Raw genomic sequence first — 12423 nt, forward strand, 5'->3', positions numbered from 1 at the left:
GCCGTATCGGTAAAAGGTCTATTCTCTGTTCCGTGCAGGCCACACTGATACCTCCAAGGAAATAGAGACCCGGCTTCTTTTTAGATTCTAAATGGGGTTTAACGTCTTTTCAACTCATCTGATCAGTGTTCTTTGTGCAACTATTTCCTGAATGTTTCCATACAGGTAAAAAATTAACAATAAAAATAACACCTTTGCCACCAAAAGCAAATGTTGCGCTTTGTCAAATTAATTTTAAGTGGTTGATACTTTCCCTCTTATTTAGAGATATTATCTCAGTGTAATGTTCACTTTTGAAACTTTCTATCCACGAAATGTCTCGATCTGGTTCGGGATTTAAAAGTTAGATACACTTTGAAAATTATAAATTAAAGGTAGTAGGCATTTACATGTCCTACGTGACCATGCAGCACCAAAAGCGTAGAACCTTTTCTTCATCAAGTGAAAATGAAAAAAAAGACGGACTCGACAAAGCCTAAAGCTGCTTTAAGCTACTTTAAGAGCCACTGCGAAAACTCAGGTATAAGAGACTGTACGTGTAAAGACGTTAATTCTTTACTTGTCAGAGTGAGTTATTCTGAATTCGCCATGACCATTAACGCTTTGATCAGCTTACACTGGCCATTGTTTGCGTGCTATTATTTTACTCTAATAGAGAATATCATCGGGGTTAACTTCCTCCCGCATAACGACTATTTTCTTACAAAAGGAGATGTTGCTTTCCTAGCGTATATGGTTCACATAAATCTTCTGCCAAAAATTTTTTTCTGTGCAACGGAAGTAATGGTTTTGGCAACACTTTGTTCTAGATTTTTTTTCTGTTTGTTTGTTTGTTTTTTTCCTTCTCGCAACTGACATGAGGTCATTCCCCCTTTAACAAAATGGAATCTGGTATTGTTTCCAGAATATTCAACTTGGCCCTTTCATTGGAAGTGAAAAGGTTTAATACGGGAGAACGTTTTTCTTTCCCGTATTTAAGCTGTTGACTTAAAAAAGGGGCCAAGGTCAGAACATTTTTACTATTAAGTAAACTGTACCATGTGAAAGTAGTGCTCAAAGTAAAGACCCAAATTAAAGAGATCATGATTCAACGAGAGAATATTGTAAGGTTACAATTCATTCACGCGCGTGAAATTACACGATGAAACATTTTTCCGTGTGAATGAAAGGTTTACGTAAATGAAAATTTAGCACTCTTCTCAGCAGAGGTTAAATGGGAGGATTTTCGCTGCCCGAAAATGAAAGCAGGCGCGAAAATCGAGCGGTTGTTCTTTCTTTCTTTCTTTTTCTTTTTTTTTTGTTTGATGATATTATTGGAAGGTTAAAACTTTCTTTTGTGGCGCAGTTTCTTACGTACAACAATTGCGAAATATCACTCGTGGTATTTATGCCAATTATCACTACAAATCATGCCATTACTGACCCATACTTATGCTCTCAAATTATTTATAAAAGGAAAGAGCAATTTACGCCCTCACTCATTAGAATTTTTCTGGAAAAATAACTACGTGAATATAACATAATACCCTCTTTTCCCTGTAAACTCACTGAGCTTATCCCCCATACTTAACTTCCTCCAAGAAAAATGAATATCAATTATGCTTTCATACCCACTTAAACTGGAAAGTCGTTGAGTTAATCCCGCCCTGCTTATCCGAAACAAAAAAAATGGTGACGTTGAAAGGGCTAGATTCTTCCAAAATTCAGTCTGCATGATCAGTCACAAGATCAGAGAGAAAAATTAACTGAAGTAGGCTACGTCATGTCCTACCGAGTGATCACTGGTAACCGGAAAAATTTCCGCACTGGTCGTTCTAGCTTTAATTTTCGTGGTACTGTTTTAGTCCTTCTTACAATAGATGATCACATCCACCCTTATTTTAGAGTATCAGTGTTCTACTTGCTTGCTACATTACTCAGTGGTGAGATTTGCTGTGTTAACAAACCTTTTGTGGTTTCATTCACACGTTGCTGTTTGCGAAAGTGCTTTATGCCTTGTTTGTAGACTAATCGACCTTCCCTGCTGGTCTTCTGGTAGTATGGTTTAGTTTATCTACAAACGCAAAGCTCTCTTTATCCTTTTTTGTAAGTTAGAATCTGTTACAATGAAAACAAAGTGGATAAAATTTTAGCCAGGCCATTAAAATTGATTTAACCCAACAATGGTTATCTCTTGTTGGAGACTGATATAATTGTCTTTAAACCCGATTCCGCTGTGAATGCTCTCCTTGGAGTAAAAAACACGTGTATGAATAGCTCAGTGTTGTCTCAAGATTTCTTAATATGACGTTTCATTGCTTTAATATTGTTAAAGACCTTGATTCAGAAGTGTTATTCACTCAACCGATTCAAATTGTTTAAGACTGATTAACCCATTCCCGGCCCCTGAACCTCCTGTAACCGCCCGTGCGGATCCACGTCCTTTCTATCCTTTGTGATGTCATCAATTTAACGGTCAAGGACAACTTTGTTCACTAACTTGTGCAGAGTGAAGAGATCTTTCAAACCATACCAGAATGAGCACAATTCAGTCAAGGACACCGGAGAAAGAAGCAAAAAACCATGTGACATTGACCTGAAAATCTCCATGAAAATCTTGTTCCTGTGCTCACATACCTTCCCTTTCACCTAATCCTAAGATCCTAAAAGCTTTCCTAAAAACTCTTCCCACCAAAACGAAGCCTACTAAATGCCCGGCAAGAGAAAAAAAATGAGGCAAGAAAAGCGAAAAAAGAGGGGAGGAGAGAAAGCGAAAAGTAAAAGTCAAGACTGCTGTGTCACTTTTAAAACCCTTTTAAACTTCATTCTGCGCTTGCCGAACTTCGCAAGCCGATAATTTGCATCAGGATCAGAAGGCCGCGAAGTGTACGACCTGTAAACCGGTTTGTGGTAAGCTTTAGCTCTTTATAGCACGAAAGTTACCAGAAAATCACCCAACTAGACTCAAAACGCGTTTTTCGGCAAAATCTCCAGGCACGAATGGGTTAAACCCAGATCCGACCGTCAAGAGGTTCGCTGAAAACGCCGTTCATAAAGAAAAGTCAGATTTTCGATGAAACCTTGTGAACATTGTCATTGTCATTGAACAATTTAACGTTTTTATAAGGCTAAGGATTGAGTAGGCCTACAGAGCAGAATGCATATAGATTGAGCTACCGCGATTTCAGTAACAATTAGAACAATTTTTTCTTTTACAACGTTTCGAATTTAAGTGCGACGAAACTGTTCTTCCCGTTGTTTTAATACTTTCCCAGACTACGCGTTTAGACTTTCTCACTGAAATGTATTGATTTTTCCTTTCACAAGGTTATTTCATATTTTCTTACTCTCCAGTCAAATGCTTGAGCTTAAACGTCATCGAAGAATTTGGTTGGTTACTTCGACTATTTCTGGAGCGCGATCAATAGCTAGGTTCCTGAGTGTGAGTTTGCGCTATATACCTTCTTGGTACAGATTGCAATGTTCATAGTGAAGTTAAATTCTTTGGCATTGGGTTTAGACCGACTTAAAAGGCTTTTTGTTGTTGGTTTTTTGTTTACTTGTTTGTTTTTTGAGCCAGAGCCCAGTGTCAATAATCAGCTCTGGAAGTCTGGGCGTGATTCAGAAGTAAGAAGATAAAACAGGTAGAAAAATCATCTTTTCTACCCGACATCCGCAATCCTTGGTCCACTTTAGCCCTTAATTCAGCCTAGCCTACCTTCCTTCCGCCCTTAAGGTAGCTTAAGGTATACTTGGATCAGTCTAAAGCATTACGATAATTCATCTGTTTATTGATTTGAAGAATTAAATTTGATATCGGTTATTCCTCTACAAAGGAGTTTACAACGGCTGCCAAATGAATAAGTTTAGAAATGCCGATCCCAGTTGTTGTCTCCTGACAAACACGATCACTCACGCAGAACGTAACCTAAAAAATGAACGACACACTTAAGAAATTTTGGGATTGCGTTGTTTGATCAGGTCTTGCAGGGCCTTGTGCTAGCATAATTTGGGAAATGAATAAGTGTTTTGTTCAGTTTCTTATAATTTATTTTTAGAGAGCGTGGTAACACACCGCCTTTATCGGTCGATATCGGATACTACTAAATTTCCTGTTCCTTTCTGTGTGTCCAAAGGGCCGGAAAACGGGGCGGGCGTTCCTCGGGCCGAGACTCGAAGTAACCGGCAATCTTTAATTTTAGTAGAGAACTAAAATGTAGATGCCTTAAGAAATAGTTGAGTCCCACTCTAAGCCCCTGGAATCCAGGGTCCTAGTATAAATAAATTGAAGCCCGGTTGTTTTTTTTTTGTCCTGGATCACCAGTGTCCCTTACTTTCTGGGGGCCTGATAACCTTAGCTGCTTTAGACTACGAGTAGTTCCCATTTTTCCTCAGGGATAGTAGAGCGAGCGAAAAGCGAGCGCGCGTGAAAATCACCTCCAAGCGAGAAAGGCGAGACGCAGTGGGGAGAGAGAAAAATGAGGAAGGAAGTTATAACTAGATGATACTTCTGCCCGCAGGTAACTGCCTTCGTGGCGATGATATAAGCATCCAAGCCTGCTCTTACGACGAAATGAAAACGATCACACCCCAACAAATAGATAAATATTAAATTTTGATCACTTGTTTGTTAGTTTCACAAAGTAAAGCGCAATTAAGTGACACTTTTTCAAAACCCCACCAAAAGAATGGACTTTAAACCTCTTTTGAAATCTTTAAGGAAATGATTTATTCTTTTGCGCGACCCGTGAGGAAATTGAAAATCTTAGGAAGTAAAGCAAGATTTGAAACTAGGGAAACCACAAACCGCATGGACACACAACAAACGTTTGATTTTGTGTGGCTAACAACCTTTTACTTCCGTCTCAAAACAGTAACACGACAAACATGACAACGAAGAAGTTCATTTTACAACTTTTATTTAGTATTTAATATTACGATTTTAACTTTCAACTAAGTTCAAAACACACAAATCAAGGATTTGGCTTGAGGGAGAAAAACGGTTTTCTCTCTTACCTGACTTAAGTAGTGGCTTTTGCTTAGTTGATTACCACCCGTGCGGCCAGTTACAGTTCGGGAAATCCGGCTGAGCAGAACGCTTCCGCAAAAAGTATTTGGAAAACCTCAACCACCTGGACGTTTATTTTGTATTGTACCATGAACTGTTTGTCATCTTTGCTTGCGTTTTAAATTACTCAACAAAGTTCCGAAAAGTACGTTTAATATTAAGCTTTTATTCAAGTAAAATAGAGTAATACATCGTCTAGTCTTTACTGAAACTTGCGGTACAAAAATTAGAGAGTTTAAATTGTTCAGGTAGCTTTCACCACGTTTTATTTTGCGGTCGTAACCAAACCAACAAACATAAAATACGACCTGACTATTCTATAAAAACGGATCTCACTCTTTCAATTCCCCTCACCGATTGAAAACTTTTTGGGTAAGAGGCATTTTTTTAAGCTCAATGGTTTTGGCAATCTTTTACTTTTTCTTAGAATGATCTTTATGTTCGTTACCTTTCCTGACTGACGTCTGATCTTGTGATAGACTATTTAAAACCTGTGGTTAAAACGTCTTAAGAATGTCTACATCATGTAAATCCGGTATACTCGCTTAATCCTGACTAGGCAGCTTTTTTCAGTGTCCATTATAAACATGTATGAAGAGGTGTTTAAAAAACTGTCTGCATGCTAGAAGTATATATAGCCTCTTGATACCCTCAAATGAAAGATTTATTGTCCAAAATGCAGGTGAATTTCAGTGGAGTTCCAATTTTTTATCATGACTGCTTCCAAGTTTAAAAAGTGGAAGATAGCTTCGTCATCGTGTTTTCATATTTTTCACTAAATGTCGCGTAGGGAAGTTTCATGGTGAGAGTCGCGTGCAGTGGAAGTCAAACCAAAAAGTAAATATGATGTACGTGCAGGACTGTTGTTTTGCTGCCGATACAGTGGGGTGGAACCTCGTTGCAGTCGTGGTTGCTTAAGCTTCCTATAGGTATCAGTTATTTCGCAATGTACAATAGGAGAACCTCAAAATAGTACCTTGGTAAACTACCAAACGGGAAAAAATTGCCAGCGTGACCAAAGAAGGCTGAAAGATGCTTTAAGATGAACGATGTATTGACCTGGATTTTCAAACGGAAACGCCTTTAGTTTGTAGCATGATGTGGCTTTTTTAACCAGACGTATTCTATATCGTAGTCAGGGGGTGTTATTTTGGCCGATGAAACACAAACCGCGGAAGATCGTCAAAGAATAAACGGCGGGAAACTAGATCACGCGCAACTGACAGTGATGAATCTGCTCATTGAACGCCTTAGGCCTAGGCGAACGAACCAAACTTAGTGAGCTAAGTTCATGAAAACTTCGACGTTAGGATCAGTTAAGTTCTCTGACTTTGATCGTCCAACCCCGGGGGGGGGGGGCACTTTAGGAATTTCTGGGTGGGGATGTGCCGCTGGGAGCCTGGAACCCTTAACCTTTACCAGAGCTAGTTCAGCTGAATTTTGCTACCCTATACTAGAGTAAACTCCACAAATCCCCCTATCCTAGAGTAGCTGTGTACCTAGTCTAGATAAAATCTTCAACCAACTGATCAGTTTCCTGAAAAATGATACCCTATACTAGAGTAAACTCCCCAAATCCCCCTATCCTAGAGTAGCTTTGTACCTAGTCTAGATAAAATCTTCAACCAACTGATCAGTTTCCTGAAAAATGATACCCTATTCTAGAGCCAAACGCTCTGATTTATATACCCTATCCTAGAGTAAACTGCTTGAAAACCATACCCTTCACAGCGGCACATACCTATATAGCCCATATATGGCAGTACCCCCCCCGGGCGTCCAACACGTTCTATCCGTCTGCCTAAGACGGATAGAACGTCTCAGGCGCGTTTAAAAATCGTCTCCGGGACAATAGTCGATCTTCACATTCAGCGAACTAAACTAATATATTCTAAAAATTTGTATGATGATAAAAATTTATGAAAATTGTTTTTGGTTCTGGTTCAGTTGATTGGTTTGACGCGTCCTAAGTTCGACGTCTAAACTAACAGACGATCTTAACTTAATTTAGATTGTCGCAAATTAGAGTTTGGTTCGTCTCATTAAAAGTTCGACGTTGGGCCTGGGCCTTAGTTACGATGATATCGCGTTAGCCTAAGGAAACGATACTAGGGATACGTCCATACGAAAGCTAATATCGCTTCAGGCTACGTTTTTCCGAACAGGAAATCTTTGAACCGTTCGATTATATACGCTAATGACGTCCTAGGAAGAACTAAAACGCGCAATTACCCTTTTACTTTTGTCCTCTAGATAAGTTAAAAAGATCGGTTGCAAACAGCCCTGTAACGGTTTTTTTGAGTCACGATTGTTTGACGCACTCTTTTGCATCGCACAAAATCATTCAGTTATTAGTATTTTGCTGAGGATTAAGAATTAATGGCTTAGAATGTAGGACTTTAACCCGAAAAACTTAAAAAATAGGCTTAGTTTTCAAAACGCAGAAGCCTTCACTTACCTGCTTTAGGAAGCTGTCCTAGCTTAAAAAAGAAACGTAATTTACTAAGAAAAAATGAATTGTGTCTTTTTAGGTGTCATCACTTTGGTTTTACCTTTACTAGTAAACAAGGATTGTTCTGGCGGGAGTAACGCTTGAACTGGAGATTTTAATCTCCAAAAGAAAGGCATGCATCACCTCTTTAAAATCAGGATAACAGTGATCTGTAATTTTTCAGAAGGTTGATTCTAGACCGTGGAAACTGAAAGGCTAACCGTAAAATTCAAATGATTGTGAACTACTTTTGCATGGTCCCTTCAGTAACTATAAAATCTCTTGTTAGCTTTCGATGGCAGATGAATTCAGTACCTGAACGGCCGATTGTGTTAGTAAGCTTCGGTACATGAAATCTCAAAGTGTTACTTAACATTTTTGTCGAGCTTTTTTTGTGGTGTATAATTCGATTCGTGAATGAAATTCTGGAAACTAGAATTGTTACATGTACCATTGAATGCATATTAACTTTTCAGTCTGGAATGTCATGAAACCCGGAAAGCTACTGTCCAGCAGGTCTTTCTTTCATGTCAGAGGTTGAAACCAGAAAGCGTCACAGTTTAAATAACGGTTACGCTGCAGTATCCCTGATGTAATACTTTCCTGTGGCGTACTGTCTGTTCCTGGTACTACCTTTTAAGCTTTCCTGACTTGTTAGCCAGAAAAACTTCCCTGGCGTGGTTCTGTTAAAAATGTTTCTCTTTCTCTGGCTTACTAGTGAAAAACGTGGTTACCATGTGACTTTTATATTAAGCAGTTTTGGATACAAAAAATGCTATCTAACACCCACGAATACTATATTTTAGCAACATCACGAATTCAAATGATTTTCTCATAATTTAAGCTTATAGATATCACGTATTTCCCTTGGCTGTTAATACTGATTTATGCTCTGGAGTGTCTCCCTTCGACTTTTATTTTGCAATCCATCACGTTTAGTTCGTTTTTCGCGGCATTTGTTTTTTAGTGTTCCTGATAAGCTGTACACTTTTAAAACACGCTAACAGGCGGAAGATTATCAGCTGCATGTCAGTAAGAAACAGATTTATTTATTTCTTCGATGTTAAATACTAAAAGAGTCATTTAGAAATGATAACAGCATTGAAAAATTCTTTCCCCAAGTCATTCTACTCCCGAATTGAAAAACGTGGCGCGCAAGTTATAAACGGCATAAGGGAGACACAAAATGTATTGATTCATGCAGTGCTTTGTAATTTATCTATCATGAGTTAAGATAAGTTTTTTTAAACCTCATGTTGTCCAACCTGATGAACTTGCAGAATGTGTTATGAAACATCTCTTAAGTGGCTTTAAGAGTGCTAAAACTTCCGAGCACACGTGTGTCGTTACATGTTTTCGGAGCTATAAAACCAACCAGATCGAGTTGCAAATCCTCAGAAACGAACATTCTTCACTGGCAAAAGAACAAATCAGAGTAGAAACTAAAAAGAAAGTTTAGAATCTGGAAGATGACTTATAGACTGTGCATGAACATCTTTGGAATCGCCTTAACTTTCGTTATAGTAACCCTGTCATCATAAATTTCAGAAGAGATCCGAAAAGGAGAAATGCTCAGAACTGGTGTTCGTCTGCTCCACTCATTCTCTTTTGGGACATGGATGGGCATGCAATTTTGGGTGACATTCAATGCCGGTGAGTAGAGAATATTTATCAGTGTATAAGTAATAGAATGCATGTCGAAAAATGGTTATTTTTTCCTGCGAGACTAACAGGCCTTCATGGCGTCTAATAAAACATGTGAATGTAATTTCAGTAGATTAGGCCAGGTGGGGTATGAATGTAATTTTTGTTTCTATTAAACAAACATGTGGACTTCTTACAGCTTTGATAAAGCTGACAGAAAAACCCAAACTTTACGTAAATTTCAGAACAATCTTCCTCGTGTGAAAACTGACAAAATTTTCCACAGTCAATTTAAACAGGGAGTTCAGTTCATGTGAATGATGAAATTCAACAAAAAGCCTTTGTTTTCCGTGTTTTGAATCTTGTTCAATCAGTTCTTGTTGTTTTCCAGTGCCCTTGGAATCATTTTTTCCGCTGTTTTATACTTTAAGAGAGTTCAGAAGGGTGTTTTAGGAGGTTTTCTACATAATAGGTTTTAAGAAATGTACTAAGACTGAAAAGGGGTGTGACGTTCGTCAAAAAACTGCGTACGTAGCATGTAAGCCTCTCTAAAGCTGTAAGCGGATTAACGTCGCTTTGTAATCGATTTAGGTCAAGTCTTTTGTTGAGTATCTCGAGGAAACACTGTGAAGTACAACCATTTTGTAAGTTCATGTATGTGAGGAAGTGTAATGGCAAATTACAAACCTCTGGCTTGTTTGCTAAACAGTTGCTCTGCTGACGTAAAGTAGAGAATTGTACATGCCAGGATGGTGTATTTAAAGATAAGACGGACGAGCTTTTCGCTCGCTTATCACGCGTCGTTTGCCTTGCGAAAGTCTCCTTTGCAATCATTATTTGTGCCACGCAGTATTTCTTTGTACGCACAGGTACAGGTGTTCCTATCCCACACGAAATTATGTCACGTTCTGGGTTCACTTTTGTTTGATGTGGCGTGATGGCCCTTATAGTGTCACGCAACATATCTTCAGTGATGCAATTGTGCTGTGTGATTATCTCTTTAATAGAATGTAATTTTAAAAAGACATGAAAATTTAACAAACTCCAAATTAGATTTGGATAAATGAGCCTTAGAGTGTTACACAGTTCGTGTCTTCATGACAGAGAAGCGTTGTGTGACGCATGTAATGGTTGCGAAGGAGTGCATGCGCCCTGCTAAGGTATTTAAGTAAGATACAGATGAAGATTTATGGTTAATTGTTCAAATGGACATTAATTTTGTCCCCCAAAGTTGTTTGTGTGTGGGTGCTTGCTATCACAAATGTTAAAGATGCAGTAGTTCTAATCACTTGTGTTAATTAATCTGACTGCTTGTTTGCCGAGAATTTAGTTGTTAGTAAGTTCCATTTTGTATAAAGATGATTTTAATATTTGACCGTTCGCTACTCGATAGTAAACTATTGACAATGGTGGAGTGGTTTCCAATTTGTCGTTAAACCAGCAACAAAGTCAGTCAGCCAATCACAGACGCACACAAAACAAAAGGCCAATCAGAAGTCATAGCAAGTACATGTTGCTGGCTCAAAGAGACCTCAAAATACTTTTCGAAACTTTAATATCGCAAGTGGCTCCCTCTAATCTCAATAGGCCATTTTTCGAGTTGCTCCAAGCCTCTGTTTAAAAGCGAGGCTAAGATGATTTTTATTATCGTGCAATTAAATCTCATTTTTACAAGAAAGGTTTTGCACTTAGCCTCGTTTCGATAGTGAGATTTTTGGAACTCGGAAATACCCTATTGCACTCACAGTTTCATATCCTAAATCTCAAACGTAAGGATGTTATTTGCGTAATAAATCACAGTACGTGAAAGTAATGCTGAGTGACTTTCATTGCATCGGATACTAAGGATTCCATCTGGGGACTTGAGAGTTTGGACCCCCCCCCCCCCCCCCCCTTGTGCAGCATAAGTGTTAACAAAAATCACCGCGTGAAAGTACTACTCAGTTGCTTGCGTTTGAATGGTCACATTTAAGGACTTCAACCACACACTCAGTAGCAAGAACCACCCTGTACAACGTAATAAACATTACCACAGGAAAGTACTGCTCAGTAGCTTTCGCCTGAATGGTGAGACTTAAAAATTTCATGTAGTGTCTCAAAATGTGATGTGCATTGTGCATCATTATAACATGACCTTAGGAAAGCACTGCTCAGTAGCTTTCATTTAAATGGTAGCCTGAGAAAACAGCCCGCGACATTTCGCGACGCCATCAATGGTTTCCCGCGAAATGACGTTTGAGAAACGAACGCAGAAATTCGACACTGATGACGTGTCACTACCCAGATCTGGGTGGTGCTTCTGATTGGTCGTGCCGCATGGGACCCAGATCTGGGTAGTGACACGTCATCAGTAAGGAATTTCTGCGCTTGATTCTCAGACGTCATTTCGCGGGGAAACCATTGATGGCGTCGCCAAATGTCAGCTGTTTTCCCAGGCTACCATTTAAATGGTCACATTGTAGGATTTCATGCACAGACGACGAACAGCACCTAGCAAAAATTACACTAAACAGCATCTTTAGAAAGTAAGTATCGTTAGTTTTTTAGAGCTCAAGTGACAAGGAGCGAAATTTATTGACAAGTAAAGGTATATGTTTTGTAGACAAGGAAGGAATAAATAAATGATGAAGACGTTTTAAAATTAAAGTACTGTTCACGATATGATATTCTAAAGTTAAGGACTTAAGATGAGGTATGCGAAATCACGTTGGCCTGGAAAAAGGCCAAATGAATTTTAGAAGATACTAGGAACTTAAAAACCAGCTTCCTCGTTTGACGTATGGGTGTGGTATCAATCACTCGATGTCGCGGACAAGAGTAGAATACATCACGAATACAGAGCATTAATTTTCTTTGTGCCTTATTTATAACTAAAGTCAACGTCGCTTAAAGGAACTCTGTGACACTGATTTCTGACGACCGACTGAAATGTTAGTGAATCAGAGGTTCCGTCTTCTATATGAGGGTCTCAATGGGGTGGTGGCATTTACGGCTATCGGTTAATTTTTTTGAGTTACGGTTAACAAAAAAGTTAAAAATTAAGTTCTTTTGTTTCAAAAGTTAAATATTAATTAACCTGTATTTTTTGTATCTTTAAATCAAAATAAACATGAACAGTGAGTTTGTTAGCATTAAACCAAGAAGAGACATGAGAGAGCTCTACATTGAGAATGGTTGCTAAGGTAGCCAGGTCATTATGACGAAGAAAGATATTTGTATCATCAGCAAAGAGAATGATAGA

General features: G+C 38.7%; 1 pseudogene; it reads left to right on the top strand.

Annotated features, from left to right (window-relative positions):
* The first annotated feature begins 9007 nt into the window (after positions 1-9007).
* Positions 9008-12423, top strand: part of LOC140947001 (uncharacterized) — a 48985-nt pseudogene continuing 45569 nt past the window's right edge.

Source organism: Porites lutea, chromosome 8 (genome assembly GCF_958299795.1).
Source record: "Porites lutea chromosome 8, jaPorLute2.1, whole genome shotgun sequence".
Taxonomy (NCBI): domain Eukaryota; kingdom Metazoa; phylum Cnidaria; class Anthozoa; order Scleractinia; family Poritidae; genus Porites; species Porites lutea.